This window comes from Mandrillus leucophaeus, unplaced genomic scaffold, assembly GCF_000951045.1.
Source record: "Mandrillus leucophaeus isolate KB7577 unplaced genomic scaffold, Mleu.le_1.0 Scaffold167, whole genome shotgun sequence".
NCBI classification, from domain to species: Eukaryota; Metazoa; Chordata; class Mammalia; order Primates; family Cercopithecidae; genus Mandrillus; species Mandrillus leucophaeus.
Window position 1 is genome coordinate 1,185 of NW_012101665.1, and position 15,909 is coordinate 17,093.

Sequence of the window (15,909 nt, forward strand, 5' to 3'; positions counted from 1 at the left end):
CCTGTGGCGCGGGACAAATAGGGAGCAACTGTTTAATGGGGACTGGGTTTCCTTTTGGGGAGATAAAAATGTTTTGCAATTAGACAAAGTGTGAGTCATACATTAGCTGTATTTGTACTCAATGCCACTGAAGTGTTCATTTTAAAGTGGTTGGTTTTAAGTTATGTGAATCTCATTTCAATCTTAAAAATATATAGTATGGGAGAGGGTAGGCCAAGATTTGACTAGAGAAAGAAACTGAACACCCTTCCTTCAGAAAAGGAGAATCCTTTGTTCTCTGCAAATTCATGCAGCACAGCGAGTGGAGGATATCACAGGCCTAAGGAAGGCATTAAAATTCCCGAAAAGGGACAGCAAAAAGGTGACTCAGCCTTTTACGCCAGCTAACCTTTTACGCCAGCTAACTTGAGGGCAGTCCACCCCAGGGACTAAGACGGAGGGCTGTGGAGTCAGACAATCCTGGCTCAGGCCTCAGCTCCCTAGTTACTGGTTGAGGTTCTGGGGATAATTTACCTAACTCCTTTATCTGTTATTGTTTTTCTCAAATATTAAATAGATACAAATAAATATGACCTGGGTTTCTACCTCAGAAAAAGAATGTTACCATCACCTTTAGAGCTCCTTGTTTGCTCTTCAGACGTAATGATCTTAAATCATGTGTGACCAGTTCTTACTATTCTTTTTAGTATTACAACTTTATTTATAATCCTAATGGCATACTGCTTGGTTTTCCCTATTTTTGAACTTCAAGTGAATAGATTTACATGCAATAATTATCTTTCTTCAACTTTCTTTATTTTTACTGTGTAATATTTCTTTTTTTAAAAAATAGTTTCAACTTTTATTTTAGATTCGGGGGTACATGTGCAGGGTTGTTACATGGTATATTGTGTGACGCTGAAGTGTGGGGTACAGATCCCATCACCCAGGTAGTGAGCATAGTACCCAATAGTTAGTTTTTTAACACATGCCCCCTTCTCCCCTCCCCACTCTAGCAGCCCACAGTGTCTGTTATTCCCATTTTATGTCTATGTATGCTCCATTCAGCGTTGTCCTTCTGAGATTCATTCACATTATGGCTGTCATTCATGTATTTTCACTGTTGTATAATATTTTGGGTGGCCATCCCATAATTTACTTATCCATTCTACTGCTAATGGACATTTGAGTACCATCCACTTTTTGACATTACAAACGGTGCTGTTATGAATGTTCTTGCATGTATTTTCTGGTGCATGAATGCTAGAGTTTTTCTCGGTATATGTATACAGAGGATGTAATTTTTCAGTCAAAGGATACACACTTATATAACTCATTAGGTAACACTGAGCAGTCCTGCAAAATCATTGCACTAATTTACATTCCCACTAACAGTTAACGAGAGTTCCTGTTGCCCTACACCCTTGCCTACATTTGACATCCCCAGATGGTAAATGTGTGACAATCTTATAGGTGGGAAACGGTGTGCCATTGTGGTTCTAGTTTTTATCTCCTTGATTAAAGTTGACATCTTTTCATATGTTCATTGTTCATTGGGGTTTCCCCTTCTATGAAATGCCCATTCAGATCTTTTGCAGGTTTTAAGATTGTATCATCTGCCTTTTCCTTACTGATTTTTAAAATATTCTGGATATTGATTCTTCATTGATTATGTTTATTTAGAACATATTCTCCCAGTTTGTGACTTGGTGTTTTACTCTTTATGGCATCTTTTGATGAATCAAAGTTATTGATTTTAATGTTGAAAAGTGAAAAATCTTTGCCTTTATGTTTAGTGATTTTTGTGTTTTGATTAAGAATTCCTGTACTAACTCAAACATATAAAGATATTCTCTGATATAGATTTTCAAAGTTTTATAGTTTTGCCTTTTCACATATACGAGTTTAATCACCTGGAATTGATTTTTTACATGTGGTATGATGTGGGACTCCAATTTCATTTTTTTTCCAGATAGAAAACAAATTGTTTCAGCACACTGATTTCTAATTTTGGTTTTGATAAACATTAAGTTTCAATAGATATATGGAGCAGTTTCTGGGCTTTCTGTTCTAGTCCATTGGTGATTTTGTTTATTTTATGCAATACCAAGCCCACTTATAATAATCCCTAATATCTGTTTAAGCAAGTCCTTCTCCTTTGTACTTCAGGAGAGTCACATATCCTTAGTATTTTGCTTTCTTATATAAATCTCAAAATCAGGTTTTTGTCAAGTTCTTTAACAAGAATTCCCTAAGCAAAACTTTTTAGGATCTTGGTTAGAATTACAGTGAATCTACAGATCCACAGGTACAATTGACACCTTTAAGAATTTGAGTCTTTTAATAAGTGACATGGTATATTTCACCATTTATTGGCTTTCACTAAGGATGTATTTTCCATATCTTTAGTTATATTTATTTTTGAATACTTTACCATTTTTCTTACTATCAATCAATTATATATGTATTTTTCTACTTGCTTTTTGGCATATAGAAATGTACTTTTAAAAACATTGATTTTTGAATCCAAGAAACTAGCTAAACTCTCTTGCTAATTTTAATTATTTACCTGTAGATTCTTTAGGCTTTCTACATAACTGTTTGTCTCATCTGTGAGTACTGACAGTTTTGATTCTTCGTTTCCATCTCTTATCATTTTTTCTTTATTTTTTAAACCATACCAAGTATGTGAACCCAGTTTTTTCTCTTGCCTTTCTGTGTTTGCCAAGACTACTAGTAAAATGTTGAAGAGAAGGTACTTTCAGGGTTGCATCATAATTAGTAAGTTTGCTATAGGTTTTTGATCGGGTTAAGAAAATTGTCTTCTATTCATATTTTGTTAGAACTTCATATTTGATTGTGGATTAAAATTTTATCAAATATTTTTTCTTCATCAACTGAGATGGTCCTGATTTTTCTCCTTTGATCTGTTAATGTGATGAATTATATGAATTGGTTTTCCAATATTAAAGCAACCTTCTACTCCTTAGATAATTAAACTCAGTGTAGTCTTCATGTATTAACTATTTTATTATTTGATGAAATGAGCAGTCAATATTTTGTTTGAGATGTTTGTGACAATGTTAATGAGTGAGAGTGATCTATAATTTCCCTTCCTCAAACTTTCCCTACTGTATTTTGCATCGAGATTATGCCTCATGAAATAAATTGCAAAGTATTCCTTTGTTTTTTACTTCTCTTGGAGAGTTTGTGTAATACTAGGATTCTTTCTACAGGATTTTGAAGACCTTTCTGGGCTAGCGTGTAACTGTGCAAATTTTAAACTATTGATTTAATTTATTTAATGTTTATAGACCAGTTAGATTTCCCTTCTTTTTTATTTACAAAAAGAAAAAATGGTTTCTTCAAGATTTCCTCTTATCCTTTACACATCTATAGTATCTGCATGATTATTCTATTTTTTATTCTTTACATTGGTCATTTCTGCTTTCTCTCTGTTTTTTTTTTTAACCATTCTCACCAGATGTCTTACAATCTTATCAGTCTTCTCAAATAAACAACTTTTGGTTTTGTTGATTGGTTCTACTTAATTTCTTTCTTCCTTATTTCTCAGTTTATTTTGTTCATTTTCTAACTTCCTTTTATGCTTCTTAATTTTTGGCCCTTCCTCTGTTCTTACATTAAAAATTTCAGACTATAAATTTTAAATTTTCCTATAAGTTATACTTCAGTTTCTCACACACACACACACACACACACTCACACACACATACACACACACACACAGACGTTCTTATATTCTCATCATCTGAGTTCTAAATATTTTCTGATTTCTATTATGATTTTTTTTCTTTAATCTGTAAGCTAGGCCTATGTATATCTTAATTTTCAATCTTGGGATTTCGAGGTTACTTGTTGTTTGTATCTAACTTGACTGCTCTGTGATCAGAAAATGTCAACACTATGATACCAGTGCTTTGAAATGTCTTAGGATTTGCTGTACAGCCTGGAACTTAGCCAATTTTTATAAATGTTCCACATTGCTTCAAAACAACACATTCTGCATTTGTTAGGTTCATTGTTCCATATATGTCTATTGCATAAAGCTAATTTATTGTATATATTAGTTTGCTAAGGCAGCCATAACAAACTACTACAGACTGGGGCTTTAAACAACAGAAATTTATTCTCTCAAAGTTCTGGAGGTCAGAAGTCAGAGATCAAGGTAGCAGGGTTGGTTTCTTCTGAGACCCCTCTTCTTGTTTGGTAGCTGTTCATCTCCCTGTGATTTCACATGGTGTTTCCTCGGTGTCCAAATCTCTTCTTATAAGGACACCAGTCCTATTGGATTAGGGCCCACTCTAGTGACCTCCTTCTAATTTAATTACCTCTTTAAAGACCCTATCTCCAAATATGATCACATTGTAAGGTACTAGGAATTAGGACTTCAACATACGAATTTTGGGGGAGACACAATTCAGTCCACGACATAGTCCTTTTCAAATTCTATATAAGATTTCCTTCCTTGATTTCATGAGTTAGGTGCTGAAAGCAGTCAAATTTTCCACTGTGATGATGAAGTCTTCTGTTCCTCTATAAAGTTCTCTTGATTTTTGATTTATGATTTTGATTTTGAGGTTATGTTATTAGTGTATATAAGTTTAGAATATTTACAGCTACTTGGTGAACTAAACATTTTATTATTATGGAGTTACTTCTAGCTCCAGAAATGCTTTTGCCTTATATTTTATTTTGTCTGTTAAAATATACTTACATTAGCTTTCTTCCCATCAGTGTTTGTGTGGTAAATATGCTTTCATCATTTTACTCTCTACTTTTATCCTTATTTTTTAATGCAGCTTGGGTTTTTAAAATTCGGTCTGACACTATTTTTCTTTTAAATAGAGTATTATATCCATTGGTATTTATTACCATCAATATAATGTACTTTGATCTTTTTCTATTACCCTACTTTTTGTGAGAGACAATATAGAAATAGTCTTGAAGGGAACAGACCTCTGAGAAACACTGCCTTGATTTGAATATCAGCTCTATTACTTCCTACCCATGTAAAGTTGGCCTAGTTACACAGTCTGTGCCCCCGTTTTCTCATTTGTAAAATGGTTATAATAACAACCCTACCTCATAGCATCATTATAACTTTGAGTGAATTAATATACATAAAGTGCTAAGAACACTGCTGGATACAAAATAAGATATATACATATACCTAATTTTTGGTAATTTTTTATCATTTTATTTATCACTTTAAGTTGACATGTTTTTCTATTTCTTTTTTTTTTTTTCTTTTAAATTGTCAGAGTGTCTTTTCTTATTTAATTTCCTTCTGTCCTCTGATTTGGAAATTATATTCTCTTTTCTGTTCTTTTGGAATTACCCTGAAAATTTATCAAACATACTTAATTTGTCAAAATTTAAAGCCAATTCTTATCTTTACCCTCCTCTTGAACAATACGAGAATTTTGTAACACTTTAACCCTGATCAACCTCTTTCTGACTTATACATTACTTTCATATTTTAGATTTTTCTCAATTTTAAGCCTCATACATTTTTATTACTGTTTTATATTCAATAATTATTTGGTTTTACCGACATATTTACCGTTTTTTAAAATTTTTTTCACACCTCAATTATTTAATCTGATAACTGTTTCTGCCTGAATTATATCTTTTAAATTGAGTCTGCAGTTAGAAAAATTTGTTTTTTACTGTCTGAAAATATCTTTATCATGCTCTTTTAAAAAAGAAATGTAACTTATTAAGAGAGTTTGTCAATAAATATAGATTGATGTCTTCTTTCAGTATATTGGAGACATAGTTTCATAGTTTTTTTAGCTCCACAGTTTTATCTTCCATATTTGCTATTGACAAGTAAGATTGCTTTTAAAATCCTTGTCTTTTTTTTTTCAGACGGAGTTTCGCTCTTGTTGCCTAAGCTAGAGTGCAGTGGCACAATCTTGACTCACTGCAACCACTGCCTCCCAGGTTCAAGTGATTCTCCTGCATCAGCCTCCCGAGTGGCTGGGATTACAGGCGCCTGCTGTCATGCCTGGCTAATTTTTTTTTTTTTTTTTTATTTTTTTAGAGATAGGGTTTCACTACATTAGCCAGGCTGGTTTCAAAGTCCTGACCTTAGGTAATCTGCCTGCGTTGGCCTCCCCAAGTGCTGGGAATGCAGGCGTGAGGCACCGCACCCGGCCCAAAATCCTTGTCTTTTGTTCTTCAATGTGACTAAGATGTTTTAAAGATGGGTTTCTCTCTCTCTCTTTTTTTTTTTTAGACAGAGTATCACTCTGTCACCAGGCTGGAGTGCAGCGGCACAATCTCAGCTCACTGCAACCTCTGCCTCCCAAGTTCAAGTGATTCTCCTTGCCTCAGCCTCCTGAGTAGCTGGGACTACAGGTGTGCGCCACCACACCCAGCTAATTTTTGGATTTTTAGTACAGATGGAGTTTCACCATGTTAGCCAGGAAGGTCATCTCCTGACCTCATGATCTGACTGCTTCAGCCTCCAAAAGTGCTGGAATTACAACAGTGAACCACTGTGCTCTTTAATTTATCCTGGCTGGTTCTATGGATTGGTGTATTTCATCAATTCTAGAATAGTCTCAGCCATCAAATCTTCAAATATTGTGTCTCCTTTTTTTTATTTCTTTCTGAAAGTTATGTTAGATATGTTAGACCTTACAATTCTTTCCATCATGTCCTTTAACCTCTTTTATATTTTCTCTTTGTCTCTGTTAAATTTTAGATAATCTCTTCCAATCTGTTTTCTACTTCACTAATTCTTTATTTAGCTGTTAAGCCAATTCATGAAGGTTTTTTCCATGTTTTAATCTCCAGAAATTCTCTTTTAAATTTTAAGATCTATTATTTTATTTAATTTAATTACTTCTAAAATGTAATTATTTTGTATTCTGTATCTGATAAATGCAGTTCTTGAAGTCTTTCTGGGTCTGATTTGGCCTTCTGCTGTTTATACTGGATCTTAGTATGCATTGTTTCTATATGTAATCACTCTCTCTCTGTCTCTCTCTCTGTCTCTCCCTCTCTCATTCTCTCTCTCCCTCTTTGTCTCACACACACACACATCTATATCTCTACCTCTAATTGTTTTTACTATGAGCTCATGTTTCTTGCAATTTTCTGATGATATTTTGAGGCCTAGGTTGGAGGTGAGGTCATTCACTTTTGCTAAGTGCCTGAGAGCACATCTTGCACTGGACCTCTTTAAACTAAATTATCATCTTGAGGTTTCTTAGAACACAGAGGTTTTGAAAACTTGGTCGGCCAACTTGTGTATTCATTGGCTTGCCATTAAACATTTTTAGGGCAGCTCTCTCAACTTAGCACCCAAATTAAAGGCTAACAAATCTCTCTGTAGATTTAGGAGTAGATTTAGTGATTTTAGAGACAGCATAACCATTTTGGGCACTAGCTTTATCTGAGGAGATTTCTATTAGACTCTCCCTCTAAGCAAACTCCCAGTTTTGACTGCTGTCCCAAGAAGGGCCAGTCATCCAATTGTACACTACTTAATGCCAGGCTGCATCTTTCATATAAACTATACCTTCCCTGTAGATATACATTGTAGTCTATATGAAAGGTGCCCTTTGATAATGTTCAGTTTCCAATCTTCACCACTATATGTGATGGTTCTATCTGTATCCCCACAAGATGGTGAAAACTAAAGTTCAAGTTCACCAGGTTCAGCAAGTGACAGCTGGGTTTGGTGCTTTGGTTTTATAATTCCATAACTGACAAAACTTGAATAAAGAGTAAAGACAGTGCCTCCTCCTTTTTGAAGTCCTTAAAATGGTAGATATATTGATATCTTATGAATTGAGTTGATTTGCCAGTCATGATTTCAACAAAAATACCTATCACTTGCTTCATTAAAAGAACTGTAACATGATGAAAGTGTTTATTGCTTTGCTTTGTTTATTTTTAGATGTGGACTTTCCAGTTTTTCTCCAGCCTACAAATGCAAATGAGAAAACACAGCTAATCAAAGAAGGATCTCGAAGTTATTGCACAGACTCTTGATATTGAGCCCTCTGAGAGTCCACAGTCCCTCCTCTCAGTTCAGTCTTGTTTCCAGATGGTAGTAGGGGAGCGTGTGGGGCATAAAGTGCTGTGAACTTTTCCATCTTGGTATTTTATTTTTGGGTTAGGAAAACATGATTGCTATATAATTTTCTCAGTTTGCAGACTTTCTCTCTGAGTAGAATTTCTTATGAAACACATTCAATTTGGGTGAATAAAGGCCTGAAGAGTTATTTTATGCTCCTTGCCTGATGTAGGACAGTGGAATTGTACAGCCTTTATGAACCTGCCCTTTATGTGAGGCAGATCTGATTCCTAACTGACCAAAGTAATATTCCAGAACAGAAGTCACTTTTCTTCCATGTAGCACAATATTCATATCTACCACAAACATCATCATCAAAATATATGAGAACCCATAAAGAGTTTTTGGGTGTGGAGCCTCTTCCATGTCAATATTCAATAAAGTTATAGAAATGTTTCAAGAGCCAGAAAAGGATGATTAGATTTCTTAAAAATCACATTTTTAAGGTATATTTTTGGAACATTAAAAATTGGCATTTACTGAAAACTGGCAAGTAAAACCAGGAAGAAACAGGTTTTGTGTGTACTTTTAGATCGGCTTAAAAACAAAACAAAACAAAACTTCAACCTGGTTATATGTTGTAAGTGAACCAGAAAATCATTCTGAGACTGAACCAGCCCCATCAGCATGTTGATCATTTTCTAGTAAAATAATTTTTGTATAACTGGCTCAGATTAGCCAAACTAAGGAAAAACAAAACAAAACAAAACAAACAAACAAAAAAAAACACATGAAGGGATAGAACTCTAAACTCTAGAGCCTAAATTTACACCAAAACGCATATCACCTCATTTTTGTTAAAATTACTTGCCTTGACAGAAATTGCTCGGCTCTGTACATGTTACACAATTTAAGCCCAGAGGTCATCTCTGCATCTGCTTGTTTGATTCTTACATTTATTATGTGGTAGAAACCATGTGCTGTTTCTAAAATACTACGGCAGAAAAAGTGTTTGTTTTTCTAGGTCTTTCTTACTTCTTTACATAATATTGCATTTTCAAGATCTTGTTATGTTTTTCTATAATATTGTATAAAATGCCTTCATCTTTTTTCTTGTTTCTTATCCCCCTCCCCACAAAATTATAGTCAATTGCTGCTAAATAAATATTGTAAGTGAGAATTAGTGTTATAGCTCTGACAGTTCTGACGTCATTAAAATTCTGCTCTAACTCTTTAGTTACTGAATTTTTTTTTCTATGTAATCAAGTAGACAGAGCCTTGGTTTGAAAGTTAAGAAACCTGGTTCTAATCTAAGCTTTCATTAACTAGCCTTGTGACCAACTGAGATGAAAATAACATGGCTAATCTCTCTATGGCTCTGTTTTCATATCTGCCCTGACCACCTTCCAAGTTGCTGGATGACCAGATAAAATGGCTAAAGTGAAAGAAATCTGAAAAGTCAAATGTTCAACAAATGTAAGATGGTTTTAAATGAATTTGTATATGTTGACACACACAGACAAATGTACTGTGACTCGCTGCATATAAACTGTCTCACCCAACAAGACCCATAGAGACACCCAGTATTAACAGCTCCAGTAACCAGCAAGTGCTTGGAAAGCTGTACTCAACAAACAAATGCTATTTTCTGTTTGGAGGAAACAATAGGATAAATAGCCCAATCTGCGGATAATTTGAGCCATTCCATTTCCTTCCTGTGGTCTTTTTAAGCAAAATGGTCAGGTCTATTTTGAAAAGCAACTTACAAATTACAAAGCTCACCTTCTCTTTCTTGCTCAAACCTCGTTTTCCTTTCTCACATGGAATTTTTTGCTTCCACTCCTAGTTCCCCCAGGAAGCTGGTCCAAGAGTGGTTAAGATGAGAACAGGACATGGATCAGAATCAGAATTAGATGGTAGAATCAAATTGCTAGAGGGGTTCTGGCCAATGTTCCTCACAAAGGGCTAGTTTCTGGTTACAATGATGTGTGACAAATGCAAGCACTTGAATGCCTATGAATGAGGGAATGAATTCTGCAGAATGCTCCTTCAGCTACAGAGATACAAGAATCCACTCTTCATTAGAGGAGGAGCTGCTGAAGTATATTGTGGGGGTCAACAGAAGGGCTATCCAGAAGCACTGGCAGTCATTCTGAACTCACAAGCATCTTAGCAGGGAAGCTTCAAGGCAAGAAGAGAAATGCTGAGCGTGAGCCTCATCGGTGGACACACAGAGTTCATTGAACGGTCCGTGTCAACAGCTCACCACCTATCCTGGGCACTGGGCTACTGGAATGGGAGACTTCTTAAAAAGTTCAATGAGTCATCCATTTATTTTTTTGCTGTCTTACATTAGAACATAATAAAAAAACTTACATGTGCATTTTTCTTTACCCAAACACACACACACACACACACACACATATCAATTCTTTTAGAATAAGTGACATTCTATATCTAGAATGAAAAAACTGTCTATACATGAATTTTTTTTTTTTTTTTTTTTTTTTTTTTGAGACAGAGTCTCACTGCAATCTCTGCCTCCTGGGCTCAAGTAATTCTTGTGCCTCAGTCTCCCGAGTAGCTGGGACTATAGTCGCATGCCATCATGCCCGGCTACATTGTATTTTTAGTATTTTTAGTAGAGACGGGGTTTCACCATGTTGGCCAGGCTGATCTCAAACTCCTGACCTCAGGTGATCTGCCCGCCTCGGCCTCCCAAAGTGTTGGGATTACAGGTGTGAGCCACCACGCCCAGCTACATTGATTAATTTATTAGCATAATAGTTTTATATGAAATGCCTTCATTTCGAAAACATTTTTATTGTATTCAGCATGGAAATTACTTTTTTTAATCAATGTGCAACATACTAGAAAATTAAATATTTAGCTACCAAAACTTGAAAGATACCTGTTATTCTGAGTCAAAGAGTAAAGTTTTAACAAAATAAAATGAGTCACTTTCCTACTCATATTCTGCATTTCTTAGCTCTTTTACCTCTTCCTTTCTCATCCCATCCCCCAAAATAGAGGATTTGAAAGTGTTGGCCTTAGTCTCACAGGTGCATTTACTTGTATTTGAGAAAGCTGATTTATTCTTTCATAAATTAGAAATAAAATTTCTAAGAGAATAATAACCAAGAGTCATAATGCTTAGTATCTGACACTGCCCTAAGAGCTTTATATTGATTCATTTAATACAACAACCTGTGAGAGAAGTACTGTCACCATCATCATCTGTGGTTTTTTAGACTATGTGACTAGAACATGGAAAAGATAAGTAACTTGGCTAACAGGGTTCAAAATGACTTTATACAATGTAATTACATGAATAATGAGAATCAAGTGTATCTTCACTGGAATTCCCCAGAATAGTTCCCTTTCTGACCTAGAAACATCATCTCTGTGGTTTCTCACAAATATCCTTCTTGGAGATGGTGCATATTTAGAGAAAACCATGGATAAGTCAATAAGCCTGAGTCTAGCCCTGCACCCTAATCTGGATGGTCATTCTAAAGACATTGTTTAATCTTTCCAGGTAGAGCTTCCTTATCTGTAGAATGGTTTCCTTGACTGAAAGGAAAAACTTGAAAGCTCTTTAGTGCACATATGTCTAAGAATAATTTTTCTAGTAAACAATGGCTTTTTTTTTTTCTTTTTTTCACATTTCACGGAGTCTTGACACACCGCCTTGGAGCATTGTTGTTAACAAATTTAAGGGATTTGACCTTTGGATTTAGAGGTGAGAAGAGAATACCCTTTAATAGATGGAACACTTTGCTACTCCCAGAATGTCCGTTTTCTGACTGTACTGGCATCAGAACCTGCCTTTCAACCTCCTTCCTCCCAGAGTAGCAGCCAGCAGCCCAATCTCCCAACCCAAGTGTCCGTCTGAGGACAGAGAGACCAAGCAGTGCCACAGAAAGGAGCCCTGGCTGTGACTCAGGAGGCCTGAGATCTCACATGCCACTTCTCCTCTCTGTTACCTTGGATAAGTCATTTCACATCTTTGGGCCTCAGTTTCTTCATTCTTAAGCAATTTTTATTAGAGAATATCTTTAATTAGATGACAATTATGGGACACTCTGACCCATACATGTAAAAATAACTTACATATGGTTAAACAAAAGTGTACAAAAGCAAATTTCTTCACCATCCCCATATAGTTTGTTAGGGCTCTCATAACAAAATATCACAGACTGGATGGCTTTTAAAAACAGAAATTTATTTTATCACAGTTCTAGAGACTAGAAGTCTAAGCTCAAGGTATTGGCAGGTTTGGTTTCTTCTCAGACTCCATGGCTTGTAGATGGCCATCTTCTCCCTGCATCTTCTTGTGGCCATCTCTCTGTGCGTGCATGTGCCTGCTGTCTCTGTGTTCTGTTCTCCTGGTCTTGTAAGGACACCAGTTGTATTGGATCAGGACTTATCCTAATGACCTTGTTTTTGCTTAATTACCTCTTTAAAGGCCTTATCTCCAAATACAGTCACACTCTGAAGTACTAGGAGTTAGGTCTTCAACAAATAAATTGGGGTGGGGAGGGAAGTCAGCCCAACAACACCCATGCCATCAATTTCTCAAAATTGTGCCATATTTCAGTTTGCTTTATATTTGAACCACACATGTTTTATAAAGACTTTTTTTTTTTTTTTTTTAAGAAATCCCTGAGTATCTTTGTTCTGTCTTTTTGAGAAAAGTGACATGTGCCTTTATCACATCTCTAAGGTCTCCCAGGTCCTTAATCACACTACTATTGTAAAGAATCTGCTTCTTTTTGAAAAATAATCTTCCCAGAGCCCTCTTTTTTCTTCCCCTTAATTTGTCCTGATGGCTTTCTTTGCCAGCTGCATCACTGTCAACCTGAGATTTTATTTTCATTGAGTTCCTGGGTTGGTTTCCTTTTTTCTTAAATCCTGTGTACTCCTCCTTCTTGGATTCTTGCTTTGCTTTGCTGAAGTACATCCGTGGCATACACAGAGACATGCTGCTAGACATGCTGTTCTTTCCTTTCAAAAAAGAACTCACTACCCAGCTGCAAGGAGGATGGTTAACTAGTAGCCACCACATGTTAACTCCTCTAGCCGAGGTTCTAAGCCTCTGGCCAATGACTGAGCAAGGTGGTGATGCTAGGGCCCCACCATTTCTGCCCAACTTGAGACTCCTCTGAAAGGAAATCTTTGCTCTGGAGCCACCAACAGGGTTGGCAGAAACTTTGTCGGGTCTGCATCATTGTCTAATGACTACCTCTACCCAATCCTGTGTCCTCCCCTTTTCCATTCACAGATGTTACTCCCCTGTAAAATGTTGTGCTCTAATTCTGTTTGAGCTTCAGCTTCCTGGAGAACCCATCTAGTATAACATCCTCAAATAATGTTTACTTACTTTTTATTTGTTTCAGAAAGGAATCATAGATTTAAACTTTATGAGACCTTGCAAGTGTGAACTATTTGTCCTCATATGTGATTACTACTTTGATCGGTATACAATTCTAGGCTTAAAATTATTTCTCTGCAGAACTTTGAAGGCCATGCTCCACTGTCTTCTAACATCCAGTAATGACGATGATAAGTCTGATCATAATCCAATTCTTATTCCTTTGTAGCCAGCCTAGTTCTTGTTTAGATTTTGTTTTGTTTTGTTTTGTTTTTCTCCATCTTTGAAAGTTATAGGGTTTCATCTTTATCCTCAATGCTTCTGGATGTCACTAGGCTGTGTCCAGGCATAGTTGTTTTTCATTCATCCTAACTTGCATGATCCTTTCCATCTGAGGACCAATGTCTTTCTTTTATTCTTTCCCCTGCATTGTCTCTGTTTGCTCTTTCTGGAGCTCATATTAGATACTCTTTATGTCTTCAGGATCTATCTTTTCTTTCTTTTTTTGGGGTGTGTGTGTGTGTGTGTGTGTGTGTGTGCGCGTGCGCGTGTGCGTGTATGTATGAAACCGGATCTCATGCTGTCCCAGGAGCGGGAGTGCAATGGTGCAATCAATCATAGCTCACCGCAGCTTTGAACTCCCGGGCTCAAGAGATCCTCCTGCCTCAGCCTCCCAAGTAGCTGGGACTACAGGTGCACACCACTATGTCTAGCTAATTTTCGTATCTTTTGTAGAGATGGGGGTCTTGCGTTGTCGCCCAGGCTTGCTTAAACTCTTGGCTTCAAGCAATCCTCCCGCCCCGGGCTCCCAAAATACTGGAATTACAGAGGTGAGCCACCGTATCCAATGTCATGTTTTTATTTTTTGCTTTCCACATATTTTCCATTCTGTCTTCTATATCTTCATAGTTGATCTTTAGCCATGACCAATATGTTACTTTACACCTTAACAATCATACTTTTATATTCAGGAACTCTCTTCTTCCCTAATTGCTCCTGTGAATATCACTGTACTCTGGTTTTCATTGCTGTAACACTCTCTTGGATGTCCCTGAGGATATCCCTAACTACTTTTTTGTTAAATAGTTCTGTTCTATTCCTTGCATTATCTCTGTTTTCTCCTCAGTCATTTATTTAACTTGTTCATCTTGGACTTTCTTTTTTAAGTTGTTATTTCCTCCCAAATGGCTGGTAAACACAATATGAAGGAATACATTGATATCTGTAAAAATGACTGTGTCCTGAGGACAATCAGGCTTTGCATTTATGGTGCAGGGGTGGGAACAGCCATGCTGGCCTAAGATCCCCCAACCTGACAAGTCAAGGAAGAATTTGCTCTAAGAGTTGGGTGGGGTGGCCTTCCTGTTCCCTCCATCTCTGTTAGGCTCTACTCTGCCCTACTCCCTAGCCCTAAACCACTCTACAGACTCTAGACTGGCAAATCTACTCTGCTTAAGCCATTCTCCAGTGGGATCTCCCTGGCAAAAAATTCAGCAGCAGCTGCACAATGTTGTGGGCAGCTGACCTCTGTGCTGCTCTCTCTGTGCCTGGAGTCTCTTATGAGCTCCATGGGGAGAATGGTTTTGTCTCTGCTAGCTTGCAGAATGTGCATTTGAAGCTGTGCTTTTCTCCATTATAATCTCATTTGATTTTCACCTTCCAGAAGTTATTTAAAATGTCTATTTGTTAATTATACCTACTGTAGTTTTCCATGTTGCAATAGATTTTTTTTTTCTTTTGTGTATTTTTATCATCTTTTCAATGTACTCCTGGGGAGGAAAGGGTGTAGTCGTATGCGCCCAACCTTCATACATGTAATCCTGATCCCTGGACACAGTGGGTGAGCACCTAAGTGAGGCCAAGAATAATGGAGAGTTTTGCAGTCAGGCCTGAGAAAGAGAAGTGACTCTCTGTGTGACAGACCATGAAGAATAAAGCTCCAGAACTTTTAGGGTGGGGGAACAGCACCATGTTTCCAACTGTGTGCGCTAGAGAGGAGCTGAGAAGCACTGACAGAGAAACTTTTAAGGAGGCCTAGTGACATTTCATCCTTGGTTTCTTGGGGACACCCTTGTATCATTATAATAAATGTCTTGCTTATACTAGCTCTTGTGAATTTCTATCACTTACAAGTAAGAAGGCCAAAAATTATGCATGTTTGGCCTCCCTGAAACCTGTTACTCAAGTAAGGTTGGCCGTTGGGGAAAAGGGCTTGGCTAGGTATAGCAGCTTGCGCCTTAATCCCAGCACTTTGGGAGGCCGAGGCTGGAAGATCACTTGAAGTCAAGAGTTCAAGACCAGCCTGGGCAAAAAAGCTAGAGCCAGGTGAGGTGGTGCATGCCTGTAATCCCAGGAGGCTGAGGCAGGAGAATCACTTGAGCTCAGAAGTTTGAGGCTGCAGTGAGCTATGATTGCACCACTGCACCCCAATCTGGGTAACAAAGCAAGACTCTGTTTCTAAAAAATAATGATAAAAATAATTTAATAAACACCCTGCTTGCCA